Source organism: Neovison vison, chromosome 1 (genome assembly GCF_020171115.1).
Source record: "Neovison vison isolate M4711 chromosome 1, ASM_NN_V1, whole genome shotgun sequence".
Classification (NCBI taxonomy): domain Eukaryota; kingdom Metazoa; phylum Chordata; class Mammalia; order Carnivora; family Mustelidae; genus Neogale; species Neogale vison.
Window position 1 is genome coordinate 296,149,793 of NC_058091.1, and position 20,702 is coordinate 296,170,494.

Consider the following 20,702-nt stretch of genomic DNA (forward strand, 5'->3'; position numbering starts at 1 on the left):
ATTATTCACAATAGCCAAATACAGAAGTATCCTTCAACATATGAATGGATAAAGAAGAATGGATAAAGAATATACTACACACACACACACACACACACACACAATGGAACACTATTTAGCCATGAGAAAGGAAGACATTCTGTCATTTTCAACAACATGAACAGACCTCGGCACTTTATGCTAAGTTAAGGTAAGTCAAACAGAAAAGACATGTACTGGATGATGCAACTTATATGTGAATCCTAAAAAAGCCCAAGTCATAAAAAAAGGTAAAAGGCTGGTTATGAGGAAAGGGTGGACTAGGGGACACTGCAGACATCATTTAAGGATAAAAACTTAAAATGAGTAGCAAATAATAAGCCTTAGAGATCTATTGCATGGCATAGTGAAAACAGACAACAATATTATATTATAATCAACAAACTTGCTAAGAGACTAGAACTTAAACACTAAAAAAAAATGATAGTTATTAAATGTAATAAAGGTGCTAATTATCACTACAATGACAATCATATTACAGTATATAAATGTAAGAAATTAACATGTTTTGCATGTTAAATTTATACAATGTTACATAATGAATATATTTCAACTTAAAAAGATAATTAAGCAGATGGTAAGAAAGTATGTCTTGAAGTATGGACCACATGAAGAATATCTGTGTGTATTTGTGAATGATTAGACGGAAATAATCTCCAATTAAATCATGATAACTTACATAAAGATTATTTGTCAATATAAATGTTAGGCAGTACATACCCACAATTCCTTTTTCAGAAAAACAGAACCTTGTTCAGTCTCCCTGGAAGTAGAGTCCATGATGGTTTTCATGTCTTCCATTCTGTCTCATACAACTGCATGGACATTATCAGTAATGTGCTGGAGATGACCCAAACAGGGCTAAGTGAGAGGTGATTCTGTGTATATCTTCAGGACTCCACTTTCAGTGATGTCATGATAATAGCTTCAAATCCATGATGGGATTATTTAAATAATGTAAATTGGTAAAGATCAGAGTTTTTGTTTTTGCTTTCTTATGAAAGAGTATATAATTTTTTTATTTTTTAAAATTTTTAATAAACATATAATGTATTATTAGGCCCAGGGTACAGGTCTGTGAATCGCCAGGTTTACACACTTCACAGCACTCACCATAGCACATACCCTCCCCAATGTCCATAACCCCTCCACCCTCTCCTACACCCATCCCCCCAGCCACTCTCAGTTTGTTTTGTGACATTAAGAGTCTCTTTTAGTTTGTCTCCCTCCCAATCCCATCTTGTTTCATTTATTCTTTTCCTACCCCCCTAACCACTTCCTCATATCAGGGAGATCATGTGATAGTTGTCTTTCTCCCATTGACTTATTTTGCTAAACATAATAGTTTATTATGTTTATTATGTTTATTAGTTCCATCCACATTGTTGCAAATGGCAAGATTTCATTTCTTTTGATGGCTGCATAGTATTCCATTGTATATATATACCATTTCTTCTTTATCCATTCATCTGTTGATGGACATCTAGGTTCTTTCCACAGTTTGGCTATTGCGGACATTGCTGCTATAAACATTCAGGTGCACATGCCCTTTCGGATCACTACGTTTGTATCTTTAAGGTAAATACCCAGTAGTGTGATTGCTGGGTCATAAGGTAGCTCTATTTCCAACTCTTTGAGAAATCTCCATGCTGTTTTCCAGAGTGGTTGCACCAGCTTGCATTCCCACCAACAATGTAGAAGAGTTCACCTCTCTCTGCATCTTTGCCAGCATCTGTCATTTCCTGACTTGTTAATTTTAGCCATTCTGACTGGTGTGAGGTGGTATCTCATTGTGGTTTTAATTTGTATTTCCCTGATGCCCAGTGATGTGGAGCACTTTTTCATGTGTCTTTTGGCCATCTCGATGTCTTCTTTGCAGAAATGTCTGTTCATGTCCTCTGCCCATTTCTTGTTTAGATTATTTGTTCTTTGGGTGTTGAGTTTGATGAATTCTTTATAGATTTTGGATACTAGCCCTTTATCTGAAATGTCATTTGCAAATATCTTTTCCCATTCTGTCAGCTGTCTTTTGGTTTTGTTAACTGTTTCCTTTGTTGTGCAGAAGGTTTTGATCTGGATGAAGTCCCAATAGTTCATTTTGCCCTTGCTTCCCTTGCCTTTGGCATTGTTCCTAGGAAGAAGCTGCTACAGTGGCTGAGGTCAAAGAGATTGCTGTCTGTTTTCTCTTCAAGGATTTTGATGGATTCCTTTCTCACACTGAGGTCCTTCATCCATTTTGAGTCTATTTTTGTGTGTGGTGTAAGGAAATGGTCCAGTTTCATTTTTCTGCATGTGGCTGTCCAATTTTCCCAGTACCATTTGTTGAAGAGGCTTTCTTTTTTCCATTGGATATTCTTTCCTGCTTTGTTGAAGATTAGTTGACCATAGAGTTGAAGGTCCATTTCTGGGCTCTCTATTCTGTTCCATTAATCTATGTGCTTGTTTTTGTGCCAGTACCATACTGTCTTGATGATGACAGCTCTGTAATAGAGCTTGAAGTCCGGAATTGTGATGCCACCAACTTTGGCTTTCTTTTAAATTTTTTTTTTTTTTAAGATTTTATTTATTTATTTGTCAGGGATAGAGGGAGAGAGAGCGAGAGAGCACAGGCAGATGGAGAGGCAGGCAGAGGCAGAGGCAGAGGGAGAAACAGGCTCCCTGCCGAGCAAGGAGCCCGATGTGGGACTCAATCCCAGGATACTGGGATCATGACCTGAGCCGAAGGCAGCTGCTTAACCAACTGAGCCACCCAGGCGTCCCATGGCTTTCTTTTTCAATATTCTTTTGGATATTTGAGGTCTTTTCTGGTTCAATATAGATTTTAGGATTATTTGTTCCATATTTTTGAAAAAATATGTATGGGATTTTGATAGGGATTGCATTAAATGTGTAGACAGCTTTAGGTAGCATAGACATTTTCACAATATTTGTTTTTCCAATCCATGAGCATGGGACATTTTTCCATTTCTTTGTGTCTTCCTCAATTTCTTCCATGAGTACTTTATAGTTTTCTGAGTATCAATTCTTTGCCTCTTTGGTTAAGTTTATTCCTAGGTATCTTATGGTTTTGGGTGCAACTGTAAATGGGATGGACTCCTTAATTTCTCTTTCTTCTGTCTTGTTGTTGGTGTAAAGAAATGCAACTGATTTCTGTGCATTGATTTTATATCCTGACACTTTACTGAATTCCTGTACAAGTTCTAGCAGTTTTGGAGTCTTTTGGGTTTTCCACATATAGTATCATATCATCTGCGAAGAGTGATAGTTTGACTTCTTCTTTGCCGATCTGGGTGCCTTTAATTTCTTTTTATTGTCTGATTGCTGAGGCTAGGACTTCTAGTACTATGTTGAATAGCAGTGGTGATAATGGACATCCCTGCCGTGTTCCTGACCTAAGAGGAAAAGCTCACAGTTTTTCTCCATTGAGAAATGATATTTGCGGTGATATTGCAGTGGATTTTTCATAGATGGCTTTGATAATATTGAGGTATGTGCCCTCTATCCCTACACTTTGAAGAGTTTGTCAAATGCTTTTTCAAATGCTTTTTCAGCATCTATTGAGTATCATATGATTCTTGTTCTTTCTTTTATTAACATATTGTATTACATTGATTGATGTGTGGATGTTGAACCAACCTTGCAGCCATGGAATAAATCCCACTTGGTCTTGGTGAATAATCCTTTTAATATACTGTTGGATCCTATTGGCTAGTATTTTGGTGAGAATTTTCACATCTGTGTTCATCAAGGATATTGGTCTGTAGTTCTCTTTTTTGATAGGATCCTTGTCTGGTTTTGGGATCAAGGTGATGCTGCCCTCATAAAATGAGTTTGGCAGTTTTCCTTCCATTTCTATTTTCTGAAACAGTTTCAGAAGAATAAAAATTAATTCTTCTTTAAATGTTTGGTAGAATTCCCCTGGGAAGCAGTCTGGCCCTGGGCTTTTGTTTGTTTGGAGATTTTTGATGACTGTCTCAATCTCCTTACTGGTTATGGGTCTGTTCAGGTTTTCTATTTCTTCCTGGTTCAGTTGTGGTAGTTTATATGTCTCTAGGAATGCATCCATTTCTTCCAGATTGTCAAATTTGTTGGCGTAGAGTTGCTCATAGTATGTTCTTATAATTGTTTGTATTTCTTTGGTGTTGGTTGTGTACTCTCCTCTTTCATTCATGATTTTATTTATTTGGGTCCTTTCTCTTTTCTTTTTGATAAGTCTGGCCAGGGGTTTATCAATCTTACTAATTCTTTCAAAGAACCAGCTCCTAGTTTCATTGATTTGTTCTATTGTTTTTTTTGGTTTCTATTTCATTGATTTCTGCTCTGATATTTATGATTTCTCTTCTCCTGCTGGGCTTAGGGTTTCTTTCTTGTTCTTTCTCCAGCTCCTTTAGGTGCAGGGTTAGGTTGTGTATTTGAGACCTTTCTTGTTCTTGAGAAAGGCTTGTATTTCTATATATTTTCCTCTCAGGACTACCTTTGCTGTGTCCCACAGATTTTGAACCGTTGTGTTTTCATTATCATTTGTTTCCATGAGTTTTTTCAGTTCTTCTTTAATTTCCTGGTTGACCCATTCATTCTTTAAAAGGATGCTGTTTAGTCTCCATGTATTTGGGTTCTTTCCAAATTTCCTCTTGTGATTGAGTTCTAGCTTCAGAGCATTGTGGTCTGAAAATATGCAGGGAATGATCCCAATCTTTTGATACTGGTTAAGACCCGATTTATGACCCAGGATGTGATCTATTCTGGACAATGTTCCATGTGCACTAGAGAAGAATGTGTGTTCTGTTGCTTTGGGATGAAATGTTCTGAATATATCTGTGATGTCCATCTGGTCCAGGGTGTCATTTATTGCCTCTATTTCCTTGTTGATCTTTTGCTTGGATGATCTGTCCATTTCAGTGAGGGGAGTGTTGAAGTCCCCTACTATTATTGTATTATTGTTGATGTGTTTCTTTGATTTTGTTATTAATTGGTTTATATAGTTGGCTGCTCCCATGTTAGGAGCATAGATATTTAAAATTGTTAGATATTCTTTTTTTTTTTTTTTTTTAAGATTTTATTTATTTATTTGAGAGAGAGAGACAGTGAGAGAGAGCATGAGCGAGGAGAAGGTCAGAGAGCGAAGCAGACTCCCCATGGAGCTGGGAGCCTGATGTGGGACTCGATCCCGGGACTCCAGGATCACACCCTGAGCCGAAGGCAGTCGTCCAACCAACTGAGCCACCCAGGCGTCCCTAAAATTGTTAGATATTCTTGTTGGACAGACTCTTTGAGTATGATACAGTGTCCTTCCTCATCTCTTATTATAGTCTTTGGCTTAAAATATAATTGATCTGATATAAGGACTGCCACCCCAGCTTTCTTCTGATGTCCATTAGCATGGTACATTGTTTTCTACCCCCTCACTTTAAATATGGAGTCTTTAAATCTTGGGTCTAAATTGAGTTCCTTGTAAGCAGCATATTGATGGGTTTGGGTTTTTTTATCCATTCTGAAACCCTGTGTCTTTTGATTGGGGCATTTAGCCCATTTACATTCAGGGTAACTATTGAGAGATATGAATTTAGTGCCATTGTATTGCCTGTAAGGTGACTGTTACTGTATATTGTCTCTGTTCCTTTCTTTTTTTTTTTTTTTGTTTTTTTGTTTTTTTTTTAAGATTTTATTTATTTATTTGACAGAGAGAAATCACAAGTAGGCAGAGAGGCAGGCAGAGAGAGAGAGAGGGAAGCAGGCTCCCTGCTGAGCAGAGAGCCCGATGTGGGACTCGATCCCAGGACTCCGAGATCATGACCTGAGCTGAAGGCAGCGGCTTAACCCACTGAGCCACCCAGGCGCCCCGTCTCTGTTCCTTTCTGATCTATTCTTTTAGGGTCTCTCTTTGCTTAGAAGACCCCTCTCAATATTTCCTGTAGAGCTGGTTAGGTGTTTAAAAATTCTTTCAGTTGTTTTTTGGTTTTTTTTTGTTTGTTTGTTTGTTTGTTTTGTTTTGTATTATTTTGTTTTTTGTCCTGGAAGTTTTTTATCTCTCCTTCTATTTTCAATGATAGCCTAGTTGGATATAGTATTCTTGGCTGCATGTTTTTCTTGTTTAGTGCTCTGAATATATCATGCCAGTTTTTTCTGGCCTGCCAGGTCTCTGTGGATAAGTCCACTGCCAATCTAATATTTTTCCCATTGTATGTTACAGACTTCTTGTCCTGGGCTGCTTTCAGGATTTTCTCTTTGTCACTAAGACTTGTAAATTTTACTATCAGATGACAGGGTGTGGACCTATTCTTATTGATTTTGAGGGGGGTTCTTTGCACCTCCTGGATTTTGATGCTTGTTTCCTTTGCCATATTAGGGAAATTCTCTACAATAATTCTCCCCAATATATCTTCTGGTCCCCTCTCTCTTTTTCCTTCTGGAATCCCAATTATTCCTATGTTGTTTCGTCCTATGGTATCACTTATCTCTCAAATTCCCCCCTCGTGGTCCAGTAGTTGTTTGTCTCTCTTTTGCTCAGCTTCTTTAATCTCTGTCATTTCGTCTTCTATATCACTAATTCTTTCTTTTGCTTCATTTATCCTAGCAGTAAGAGCCTCCATTCTTTATTGCACCTCATTAATAGCTTTTTAAATTTCAACTTGGTTAGATTTTAGTTCTTTTATTTCTCAGGAAAGGGATTTTATTTCTCTGGACAGGGTTTTTCTAATATCTTCCACACCTTTTTCAAGCCCGGCTAGAACCTTGAGAATCGTCATTCTGAACTCTAGATCTGACATAATACTAATGTCTGTATTGATTAGGTCCCTAGCCTTCAATACTGCCTCTTGTTCTTTTTTTTGTGGTGAGTATATAATTTACTAGCATACTGCTAACAGTGGTATATATAAAAAAATTGTATCAAATAAACATTTGAATAAATTTAATTTATTTATTTCAGGTCTATTAAAATATTTTGTTGTTAAAGTCTTTGGACTTTTTAATAGAATCCATAAAAATACAGATGGTTTTGGAATTAACTTGAGGTGACCAACACATTTCATGAATTGTAAATGGTAACTATTTTAAATTTCACATTTCTGTATAACTTGGTGTATCACAATTCCATAAGCATCATGAATAAGTGATATAAGCCATTTATTCTTTAGTATTACTAAAACTAAAATGAATTTTCTATGTTTGGAAATCCATTCTAGCTTGTGGAATGCTCATTTTGCATCTCAGAAATGCACTTCACTGAAAGTGCAACTCTAGGTTAACAACAAAATATCCCCAGCACAATTTTTATTATTTACTGGGTGTGTTTTAAAATTTGACATAAAATCCATGCACTCACTGTATTTTATGACTTTTTTTTGAAATACGGAGGTTCTTTTTTTTCCTCCTGAGAAAATAAAACTGCCTAGACACATTTTAATGCTTTCAATATTAATATATTAGATAATTTTTGGAATACTACCATAGGCAAATATTACTAAAGGATCTCAATTGTATTATTTTGTACTATGGTCAGAACCAAAGTCAGTAATCTTCTTTTAGGGTATTAAAATATTCTTTAGCATCTAGTAGCTATACTTGATAACCCCATTCTTGGACTATGAGAACAAATCGTATGCCATCCTAATCTAATGTAAAGAAGAAACTATTTATATTCTCAGTTGTGTGAATATGTGAAATATACTTCTTAAATGTTTTGATAAAATGTCTTTTTTAGATTTGTCTGTCAGAAATAAAAGATTGACATATTTCCAGTTCCAAATAATACATTATATGCATCCCAATACCAATCTGAGTTTCCAAAGGCCTTAATTTTAATAATGCATTATTGAGTACGGAAGTGTTGAATCTCTATATTGTATACCTGAAACTAATATAACACACTGTATGTTAACTATACTGGAATTTAAAAAATTGAAGTAATGCATTATTGAATGACTGTTAAAAGTGTGAACTTAGACTCAGCTGCTTACTTCCTCTGTGATTCCAAGGGAGTTCAGTTATCCATCTACACTATCCTCAAAAATAACATGAGAATAACCATAGCACAAAACTTACTAGAAAACTTCATGAAGATTAAATGAGAAAATATAAGTAAGATTACATTTAAGATATTTAGGACAATATCTGACATATTAATGAGTGGGCACTAAATAAGATTTTAATTTTTTTCTTCCTATTTCTCATTTACTTTCACTTACTCATTCTAAATTCAAGACATATGCTAAAGTGACAGCTATGTGATAACTGATGTCATGGAAATTGGTATTGATGGGGAAAAATTTAATAAAGACTTAGAAGTATTTTCATTGTTAGAAGCAAGACAGAAATCCAGCTGAGCATTATTATGCAGGAAAATTGCATTCAAACATTTGTTAGTACTTTGTGCCTTTAAATTCTTCATGTTTTCTATCTGCTGAATAATTTCTTTCCATTTTGAACCACTGAGCCAGTCATAGACTGGCACTCTCTTCTCTGTCTCCCTTCGAATAGGCTTATAAGTCAATACTCCCAAAGAGATTTCCTACTATTATAATTAATAATGATGAATATTCTGTAAGAAGGATAACTTCAAGAAACTTGCTACAACTTGCTTCAAGTTTTTTAAAAAAAACCAGTATTAAACAAAATATGATTCATTTAGGTTTTAGTTAATTGTCACCTTTTTTTTTCTATATTAAATCTGTAAAAGTAAGCCAGAAATAATTGTGGCTTTCAAAATGAGGAGTAGTTTATCTTTGAACCACATAAAAAATGGAAAAACTCAGAGTTTTGCATTACCTTAAGATATCCATAATTTCATTTCCATTTCTAATTCCCTTTGATATGGAGTATTATGTGACTGAGACACTGCAGTGACAAATGGAAGGGTATAAAGAAAGAACAGGAAATAAAAATTAGAATCAAGAAGATAAAATTGATGATGGTAATCAGCTCACTGAAAATTATCTAAAGAAACAAATTTCACCCTCCATTAGCTTTAGTACACACTGAGAGGGGAAACACAGGATGCTGATTTCTTTCTCTTTTAGAGGCTATATTCCAGGAACGTTATTTGTTAGTTTACAGGACTTTCATGCAGTGGCACATTTTACCCACTAACTTTTGTAAAAAGCTAAACAACAAGAAGCTCAGAATGTCTAGCTATAATAATAACCATGAAAAGAATGAAGAGGGGTCAGAGGTATTTGCCTCTGCTCTGCCAAGCCATCCTGTTGCTCAAATATTGAGAGGAACTTACTATGATTAAATCAATGGTGTGAACAAAAAACATTTCTGTAATTCTGTGTTAATAATTTAACCGTCTGGTATTAAATCCATTTGCATTTTTATTTGAAGATTATATTATATAAAATATGAGGATATTTTAAGGCAATTAGTGGATACTTTAGTTGTAAATGCTTTATTATTTGGATATCCATAACTTTGCCACTACAGCATTTGAGGTTCCATAGATTAGTTGACATATGAACACTACTACTATCTCACATTGTTCATTAAAGATAAAAGAATTCTTTTGTAAATATAATGAATTAACCCCAACATTTTATTAAAATGTTGAAAGTTAAAAAGCATTTTATTTGTAAGAAGCATAATTTTCTCTCCTATGGAAGTTTATTAACTCATGCTGTATTATACTTTTTCTCATCAAAAATATTTCATAGAAATTAAATGTTATACTTAAATTAATCTGGACTTACAGTTGAAGAGTATATATACAACATTACTGCATGGCTATTCCTAGATAAATGAGAATGTTCAGGGTGTCTGGCGAACACTGAATTTTTTGGTTAAGAAAAGCAAATCAGAAGGCTGCTGGAGGTGGGGACAAGAGACAGGGTGGCTGGGTGATGGACATTGGGGAGGGTATGTGCTATGCTGAGTGCTGTGAAGTGTGTAAGACAGAGACAGATGAATCACAGACCTGTACTCCTGAAACAAATAATACATTATATGTTAATACAACAACAACAACAACAACAAAATCAGAGAGGCACCTGGTGGCTCAGTCCATTAGGTGTCTGCTTTTGGTTCAGGTCATGATCTCATGACCACATCATGAGCCACATCAGGCTCCCTGCTGAGCAAGGGGCCCGCTTCTCCCTCTCCCTCTGCCCCTCCCCCTGCTTGTGCTGTCTGCCAAATAAACACACACAAAAAAAGAAAAGAAAATGAGAAATATATGAGTATAACCATTATTCCACATTACATATGTATGCACACATACAAACACAAATATATACATACACCCTCATATGTTTTCCTCTAAAAAATAAAAGCCATAGAATACAGAATGTAATTGATTCTTGAAAACTCTACGGCAAGGAACACTGACTATGCAACTGTGCTCCAGAGAAAAGTAATGCATTTAATGTGATTTTCAACAAAGAAGGATAGATTTCACAAGGTTTACAATAATATTCTTCAATGTAAAATACATTTTTCTTTATCTGAAAGAAAATATCTGGTGGTTCAACAAATTTTAGATTAGTTATATTTGAGTTTTTCTTAAAATATTTTGACTTTTGAGATTCTTGTTGAATATTTTGCACTTACTTGACTTCTTATATGTGTCCATTCTAACTGACAATTAAGACAATTAAAAACCTGATCTGTAAGAGAAATCTCTCTACCATATCTTCACAGGTTTTTCATTGAAATGGTCATATAATTGTGTCCATTAGTATACCTCAAATGCATAAAACTCTGTTCCAATGTTTTCCAACTATTAGCAAAGTAGCTTAGAGAGGAAACTGTTTAACAATAGTTTTTGTGCTTGTGTTTGTGTTTGTTTTTTTGTTTTGTTTTGGTGTTCAACAGTTGATACTTAGAACCTAGCTACACGAAGTCTTCCCTGGATCTGGGAATTTATTATATACTCATAGTAGTCCTATCATAGAGCTACTTAATTTTGAAAGTTGACAAGATTTGTCTTAGAAAGTTATGCTGAAAAAAAAAGAAAGTTATACTGGAGAAGGGAAGATAAAATTTTATGAAAATCATACTTTTACCTAAAATAATGTTCCACAAGAAAAAGAGATGTTAAATAAATTTGATTTTGACTGAATATATACTGCCCTTATTTATCAGATATTAATCTACTCTAAATTAGAAGATATATGTATATTAACAAATAAAATACCATATACATAGCAAAATTCAATTCTGACTTTTCTGATAAAATTAATAAAAAGAGATCTTCATTTTATTTTATTTTATTTTTTAAGCTTTTGTTTATTTGTTTATTTATTTATTTGAGAGAAAGAGAGCATGAGAGACCAAAAGCAGGGGGAAGGGACACCCAGGTGCCCAATGAAGTGCTTTCAATGATATTTTAGTAAGTATGTTTACTCATAAAAGCTTTTAAATTACAATAAAAAATGACACACTAAAATTATAGCTGAAAGACTCAAAATCATCATGTTACATGCTAGATTTTGTATTTGTTTTATAAGCATAACATCTTGGAGCTGTTCCAAATAATCCTTTTACTATAGATAAAAGGATGGACTAAGAATTTAAAAGTGGGGGTGCCTGTGGCTCAGTGGGTTAAAGCCTCTGCCTTTGGCTCAGGTCATGATCCAGGGTCCTGGGATTGAGCCCCGCATCAGGCTCTCTTTGTAGAGAGCCTGCTCCCCCCACTCCCTCTCTGCCTATTTGTTATCTCTGTCTGTCAAATAAATAAACAATTCTTAAAAAATAATTTAAAAGTGGCAGACAAGATTATTATGATTGTGATGATTATTCACTGTATGGAAATTTTAGAGGGAAAATATTTAAAACTAAATATGATTTTTCTTCATGTTGCTTGTGATTACAAGAAGTTTAACAGACTCCTTGATATCATCTAACATCTCTGAAGACTACCTTCTTGCTTTCTTTTTTCTAACTTGGGGATGGGAATGCTTGATTAGCCTTCCTAAAATATCACTTTGAGAATGAAATCAGATAGTGTCTATGTTTAATCTTTGTATAAGTGTAGTGAATTCTTATTTTCATTATTCTCATTTTAAACGATCAGAAGTACTATTTGGGATGCCTAGTGATTTCTTGAGATACCCATTAGTTGACTGATATTAGGAAGTTTTTAAAGTTTCTTTTCTCCATAATGAATCAGTTCTTCCATTTTTGCATTTAAATATCCATTTTTAGCTTCATTAACTACTTAACACATTTTCCTTGAGTTGCTACTTTTTAGCTACTTGAGTTAAATACATCACTTTTAATTTTTAATTTTTTATGTTTTATGACAAATACTGTATGGTATTTATTTTGTCTGATTTACACTTTAGCAATATCCTACATATTTTAATAGGTTGGAATTTCAATTTTGTGAACTTAACAGTTATTTTTCTCTTATCCACTTTTAAGAGATTAGTTTTCAAATTTAGAAATCATTGGTTTAGTTTGTAAAAGCAATTTTTTGTGAGTAAGTACAGGTTGGGATTATATTTGTATTATTACTTTCCAATCTCATTTTCAGAAAACATAGCTTGTACAAGTTCTACTATAGAATTCATTGTAATTTTCTATTTGCCCTTACATAAAAATCATTTTTGTGCTGGTTTCATGGCATGAGAAACCACGCACCTAAATCACTGGGAAAGAGATTTAAAAAAATTTTTTTTTATTTGACAGAGAGAGAAATCACAAGTAGGCAGAGAGAAATCACAAGTAGACAAAAGAGAGAGAGAGAGGAGGAAGCAGTCTTCTGCAAAAGCATACACATATACACACACACACACAAACACACACACAAATACAGGCATGTGCAGTAAACATGGAGCAAGAGTTTGATGAAAATCTGCTTATTCTATTTTGTTCTATTTTATTTTTTTAACATCTCGTTGTAACATTAGTGTGATTTCCTGATCCATGGTTTGAGAAGTATTGTTTGAAATCTGTAAATATTTGCTTATATGAAGAAAAAAAATTTTTCCTATGTTCATAGACCATTACAAAGATATATTGACTCCTAGTGTACTATCTAATCAGCTGCATTGCCAACTAAAATTTTTCTACTTAATACCAACATTTGTGCCTCAGACCATACTTTTTTTAAATATTAAATGACCTTTTTATTTAATTTTTTAATTTTTTATTTCTTTTCAGTGTCAGACCATACGTTTTAAAAATAGTTTGATTTGGTGAGAACTTAGATACTATCACTTTTATTCGTTAGATATTTTTAACCACAAATTAACTCTTGGAGCCAAATGGATTTTAAACATTTGCTTATACATGCATTCTCCACCCTGTCAATAAACTTTCTTTTTGCATACTTAAAGGAAACTACATGTTAATGAAGTTCACCAGTCTGTGGAATTAATTTGCACACTTCTTCTCTACCATTTAAAGCTGTCATTCTTTTTCTTTCAATGTTTTATTTTAGGCCCTGCCAGTCATTACTCTGTAAACTTGTATTCTGGATCATTGAAAATATACTGATAATTATGTATGAAAAAAAGAATGGATGAGAGGAAAATCTATTTAAATATTTTATTGTAGTATATTAAACTGATAATGATAAGGCATAAAAATAGTGTATCAGTTTAGCCTAACACACCAAATATATAAGCAGTTGTCTGCAAATCATAGCAATCTACAAGTAGCTTTATAAAACCTCATGTCTAATTATAAACTTCAAAAAGAAACTTTGTATCTCAAATCCTTTACACCTTTCATTATTTATTTATATTTATTACAAAATAATTTTTTTAAACAGATTTTATTTATCTGACAGAGAGAGATCACAAGTAGGTAGAGAAGCAGGCAGAGAGGGGAAGCAGGCTCTACACTGAGCAGAGAGCCCAACGCGGGGCTGGATCCCAGGACCCAAGCCAAAGGCAAAGGCTTAACCTACTGAGCTACCCAGGCGCTCTACAAAATAACTTTTTAAAAGAGTAATTTTCACCAAAATCTCACTCTACTCTAAAACAAAGTGAGTTATGTATTGTTGTGTATCTCACTGCCCCCAAACTGAAAACAGTACTTAATTTGCTCACAGTCCTACGAGTAGGTAAGTTGGCTACTCTGTGCTCAACTCAGATACTTCTTCTTGCATTGGCCTGATACTTCTTGTGGTATATCATATAAGATGGCCTCATTCATATGTCTAGTGTTAAGTAGTGACTTTTTTTTTTCTAGCTCTACTGCCATATAATCAATAGAAAACATTATGTAAGTTTAAAGTCTACAACATATTGATTTGATACACTTGCATATTACAAGATGACTAACACACACTGAGTTAGCAACACTCCCGTCACATCACATAATTACCATTTCTTTTTCTTTTTCTTTTTCTTTTTTAGATTTTATTTATTTATTTGACAGAGGAGACACAGCGAGGAAGAGAGCACAAGCAGGGGGAGTGGGAGAGGAAGAAGCAGGCTTCCCGCCGAGCAGGGAGCCGGATGCAGGGCTTGATCCCAGGACCCTAGGATCATGACCTGAGCCGAAGGCAGATGCTTAATGACTGAGCCACCCAGGTGCCCCAGATTTCTTTTTTTTTGTGGTGAGAACCCTCTTAACAACTTTGAAGTATATAATACATTACGCTCAGTTATAATCACAACGCTGTCTCAGACCTTACTCATCTTCCAACTAGAAGTTTATACTCTTTGATCAACATCTTCCCATCCCGCCCCGTCCCAGTTCCTGGCAACCATCATTCTATTCTCTATTTCTACGAGTTTGGCTTTTTTCAATTCCACATATAAGTGATATCATATATTTGTAGTTCTCTCTGTGACATTTCACTTAATATAATGCATTTAAGTGCATCTATGTTGTCACTAATGGAAGAATTACCTTATTTATCATAACTGAGTAAGTCCCTTATAAATATATGCACATTATTACTGAGCCTCTTGCTGCACGTAGTCTTCATCCTCACAGAGACTACGTGGGGCTCATTTTTAGAGCCCTCTCAGCGGCTATGGAACAAGTGAATTAGAGCCAGAGAAGCAAGATCTCTTAAGGACAATTTTCAAGAGTCCTACAACATCAATCCTATGGCATTCTGCTAATAAAAAGCAGTCATAAGGTAAGCTACAATTCAAGGCAGTAGAGAAATAAATCTTATTTCTAAATAGTAAGAACACCAAAATCATATTTCAAAGGGTATACATAGAAGGGTAGGATGACCCTGTGGACATCTGTGTAATGTACCACATAATGTGTCTTCAACTTGAATGATACTAGGATTCATTCTAAATAGGAAATAAAATTCTTATATATCCATGTCAAAATGATTTCTTAAATCATTGAATTACATATCCACTAACATAACTTGTTCTTCTTTTTTTTTTTGAAGATTTTATTTATCTATTTGACAGACAGAGATCACAAGTAGGCAGAGAGGCAGGCAGAGACAGAGAGGAGGAAGCGGACTCCCTGCTGAGCAGAGAGCCTGATATGGGGCTCGATCCCAGTACCCTGGGATCATGACCTGAGCCGAAGGCAGAGGCTTTAACCCACTGAGCCACCCAGGCGACCCTAACATAACTTGTTCTTATAACATAGGCAATAATCTTTTTGACATTGGCCTAAGTAACACTTTTTTAGATATGTCTCCTGAGGCAACGAAAACAAAAGCAAAACTTAACTATTGGAACTATGCCAAAATAAAAAGTTTTTGCCCAGTGGAGGAAACCACTGACAAAAGAAAAAGGTAACCTAGTGAACAGAAGAAGATATTTGTAACTGATATCCAATAAAGAGTTAATAGCCAAAACATATTAAGAATTTAAATACAACTCAGTACACACAAAAAGCAAATAATCTGATTAAAAATTGGCAGAGGGGGGCGCCTGGGTGGCTCAGTGGGTTAAGCCGCTGCCTTCGGCTCAGGTCAAGATCTCAGGGTCCTGGGATCGAGTCCCGCATCGGGCTCTCTGCTCAGCAGGGAGCCTGCTTCCCTCTCTCTCTCTCTGCCTGCCTCTCTGTCTGCTTGTGATTTCTCTCTGTCAAATAAATAAATAAAATCTTTAAAAAAAAAAAAATGGGCAGAGGACCTAAATAGCCATTTTTAATGAAGACATACAAATGGCCAACAGACATATGAAAACATGCTCTTCATCAGTAATCATGAGGGAAATGCAACTCAAAACCACGGTATCAATTTACAACTGTTAGAATGGCTACAACTAAATACGAAACAAGTGGTGAGAATGTGTAGAAAATGGAACCCTTATACATTGCTGATGGGAATGTAAATTTGTGCAACTACAGTTGAAAACAGTATGGAATTTCCTCAAAAAATTAAAAACAGAAATACAATACAATGCAGTAATTTCCTACTAGGCATTTTCCAAAAGAAAACAAAGTCACCAGTTTGAAAAGACACATACATCCCTATGTTTATTGCAGTGTTTTTTTGTTTGTTTGTTTTTTTACAATAGCCAACATATGGAAGCAACCTAAGGGTCCATCAATAGATGGATAGATGAATGAATAAAGGTGTGTGTGTGTGCGTGTGTGTGTTATCGCATACACAGGAAAAACAGAGATCTTGCCATTTACAACAATATGAATGCACCTAAAGTATATTATGCTAAGTGAAATAAGTGAGATAAAGACAAATACATGATTTCACTTACACATGGAATCTAAAAAAATAAAAATAAATGATCGAACTAGGAACAGAATCATAAATACAGAGAACAAGTGGTGGCTGCCAGAGGGGGGAGGTTTTGGGGAGATGCATGAAATAGGTGAAGGGAATTAAGAGGTACAAACTTCTAGTAATAAAATAAGTCAGTCCCTGGATGAAAAATACAGCATGAGGAATATACAGTCAGTAATACTGTAATCATGCTGTATGGTGACAGATAGTGACTACACTGATTATGGTGAGCAATCAGCAATGTACAGAACTGTTGAGTTCTGTATTGTATTGTACACCTGAAGCTAATATAACATCAGATGTCAACTGTACTTCAATAAAAATAATTTTTTAAAAATAAGTTAATATAACCAATTATTCCCTAAGTTTTGAAGAGGAAATCTATTTATTATCCAGACAGTTTCACTAAAGAAAAAAATAGTTTTCCATGAGCATTTCTTCATGGAATATTGTAATTAATATATTACATATATTGGCTTTGGGCATGTACCTCCTGTTTTTACAGTATCTTTATTTTTGGTAAAACATTTTTTCATTCCTAGTTCAGCTGATTCAAACTGATCTGATTCTATCATTTCATTCCAGTATTGGGCATAATACCTAGGCTTGCCTATTAAATGAATTCTTCCACCTGGGAACAAAGATCATGGTTTAGGCATGGTCTGGCCATGTTTTAAACTTGGCCAATTAGAATCAGACTGCTGATTTTGAATAGAAATACTGGCATCATACTTTTTGCCTTTTTCTGGTAAAACAAGAAAATTCTACAATGTGGGCTTAGTTTCCTCTGACACTGAAGCCAACATACCTGAGTACAAAGCTAAAAGATATAAAATACAATGTCTTGATGACATTTACCATATCTATAATTCAGCATGTTTGCCATCAAACCTATCTCTGGAACTTTTAGATTCATGAACGAGTAAGCTTCCAATTTAGCTTAAGTTACTTAGAACTGGTTTTCTACCACAAGCCACATAAATAGTACCAACATAGAAAATTTTTATCAGACTCTTACGTCAATATAGTATTAAAGTGGGTACAAGGAAACAGTGAATCAGTACAGTAAGTCTGCTGACTTGGTCAAGATAGTACACTCAGCTCATTTTTATCTGAACGTCTATTGTGCACTGAGCATAGTCCGTCAGTACATTGTCCTATTTGGAACATATGTATATATATCACTATATACCTATACAAATACATACATATGGAATGACATATGACCACATACAACCATATGTAGTAGCTATATGCCATAGTATAGTACATACTCTAGTGTAATATATAGTATTTAGTGCAGTATAGATACTATATATAAAAAGACTGTACATTGCTTTATATATTTAGGTGACTGTTTACAGAAAGAAAACACAAAATTGCCATAAATCAAAAATCAAAATAACTGTCACTCAATTATATATAGGTTTTAAATCAGTTCTAGGGAAAACAGATATATCTCTTTCTGTATAACATTTAAAAACAAGAATATCAGCACTAAAATTATGCACCCATAAAAAAAGAATGAGAGCTTGCTATTTGCAGCAACCTGGAGGGTATTACGGTAAGTGAAGTAAGTCAGATTGACAAAGACAAATATCATATGATTTCACTCATATGCAGAAGCTAAAAGAAACAAATGAATTAAAAAAAAAAAAAAAACAAGCAGAATGAGACCTATAAATATAGGAAACGAACTGATGGTTGCCAGAGAAGAGGGGTTAGGGGTGAGCAGAATGGGAGACACAGGCTCCAAGTTATGGAATTAGTAAGTCATGGGAATAAAAAGCTCACCACAGGGAATATGGCCAAAAATATTATAATAGCATTGTATGGCGAACAAATAGTAGTTAGACTTGCAGTGAGCACAGCGTAAGATATGGAGAAGCTGCATCACTATGTTGTACACCTGATACTAATGTAACATTGTATGTCAGCTATACTGAAATAAAAAAATTGTAAATAAATGAATAAAAAGTCATAATAACATGAAAACTAAATGTAGTGTGGTACCCTGGACTGGGTCCCAGAACTGATAGAGAAAACAAATAGAAAAAATAATGAAATCAAATAAAATCCACAATTTAGTAGTTAGTAATGTAGCAGTGTCAGTTTCTTAGTTTTGACAAATGGACCATAGTAATGTGAGACAATAATGATGGGAACTTGAGGAGACTATAATGGAATTTTCTATAATTTCTTTGTAACTTTTCTGTTAAACCTAAAACTATTCTAAAATAAAATTTACTGTAAAAAAGAAAATAGCACTAAAAAAATTTAAAAGTTAATTATTTTAAAAATTTTCAGAGAAATGAATAATCTGATGACTGAATAAAAACCTTATTAAAGATAAAAATACAATCTAATAAAAAAAGACAAAATCATGACAATTTACTTAACTCTGCGTAAATGTATTTTTAAATTATAAAAAATGGTTAATTTTCTAGAAAAATATGTATTTACTGCAAAAAACAACTTATAACAGGCTTCTTTACAATTACAGAATTTTTCAGAGAACTAACTTTCCTAAAGGCCCAAGTTTAGACACTTTCTCCCTGGTAAATTCAAATAAGCATTTAAAGATATGACAATTCTTATACTGTATTAATACTTCCAAAACAGAGAAATAAGAAAAACTTTAAAACTAGTTTTGGTATTTTTAATATATAGACTTATTTATTTATTTATTTATATGCAAGAGAGAGAGAGTGCATGTCCATATGTGCAGGGTGGAGGGGCAGGTGGTATGGAAGGGGCAGAGGGAGAAGGAGAGAATCTTATGCAAGCTCCACCCCCAGCCCAACACAGGGTTCAATCTCAGGGCCCTGAGATCATGACCCAAGCCAAAATCAGAGGCTTAACCAACTGAGCCACCCAGGTGTCCCTTGTTTTGAATCATATATAACATTTTCATTAAAATCTAACAAAGATGTCCCCCAAATAAGTAACTGCACACCAGCCTCAATTATTGATATAAATGCAAAATTCTTAAACTATTAGCAAACAGAATTTAGCAGACTGATAAAACATGACCACATTAGTTTGTCCCAGAAATGCAAAAACAGTTCAATGATGGAAAATAAACAACAATCACTCATCACATTAATAAACCTAATGAAAAACATACCCTCTCTGCAAATGATGAAAAAGCATCTAACAAAATCCAATACATGTGCTAAATAAAGATTCACTAATCAACAGAACTACCTTAATGAACTGACACACATCTCAGTCCAAAAGGCAACATCATACACAATGGGGAAACAAAAAAAAAAACACCAAAGACACATCCTCTAAATCCAGGACCAAAAGAACAATAGGAGCTAATGATCGTGCCTGTTATTTATCATCCTATTGGAAGTACATATGCTTACACTAGACAAAGGAAGAAATTACCAATGTAACAATTGGGAAGAACAGGTGTAACTGTTGCTATTCATCACTGATACATTATTTAATGGAATGATTTTTAGAATCAACTGATATTACTGTAAATAAGAGAATACAGTCAAGCAGTCAAGTGTAAAATTAATGTATAGAAAACAGCTCCCGTTTTCTGTGTCTGTCAGATAAAGGGTTCTACTTATTTATAGTCATATGTATATATGTTAGTATATATGCGTCAGGTAAAATATATAATACAAGAAAAGTTCCACTTCACTATTAATATTCAAAAAGAATTCCATTAAAATGATATTTAATTAGAGTGATGTTTTAAGCTGTATTTTAGCACTATGCCCCATTTTCTTGACTTATGAATCTAATTAAAAAGTCAAGAATATTTGAGTTACTGATGCAATATGGTTGTGGTGTCTGTCTCTGGGTGAACAATATTCACTCTAAGAATGTTTTCTAAGTTCTTACCCTCGTCTTCCCACCCCCTCTTGTGATACATCTGCCTCAGAAATAGCAAAAAGGAACAAAGCTTGAATTTGAAAAACAGCAGGAATAGAAGATCATTTGTTGTTGTACGAAGATTTATGTCAAGCAAACAAAAAGGATGCTAACCTCCTCTGGTGGACAGTAACGCCCCCATCTAAATGCTGCT